Genomic DNA, 256 nt, shown 5'->3' with positions numbered 1-256 from the left:
GTCACCTTGGCACTGGATGGATGTCTACAAACCAACTATTGTTTTATTAATTTTGTCAACACACAGTGTTGTTTATTCTACATTCCTGCAAATTTTCATGAAGAATAAACACTCATAATGCTCTAGGCAAAAAATAAATTCAAATTGATGCCTTTTTTGTCCACTAGCACATATGCCCGTGCGCTGCACCGGAAAACATAATTGACGTGTTCATGAAATCATCCACGGGCATGGCACAAAAACTTCCTGAACGGTG

The sequence above is a fragment of the Triticum aestivum genome, chromosome 3A (assembly GCF_018294505.1).
Source record: "Triticum aestivum cultivar Chinese Spring chromosome 3A, IWGSC CS RefSeq v2.1, whole genome shotgun sequence".
NCBI lineage: Eukaryota > Viridiplantae > Streptophyta > Magnoliopsida > Poales > Poaceae > Triticum > Triticum aestivum.
The sequence above is the reverse complement of the archived record's forward strand: the minus strand, read 5'-3'. Positions refer to the sequence as shown.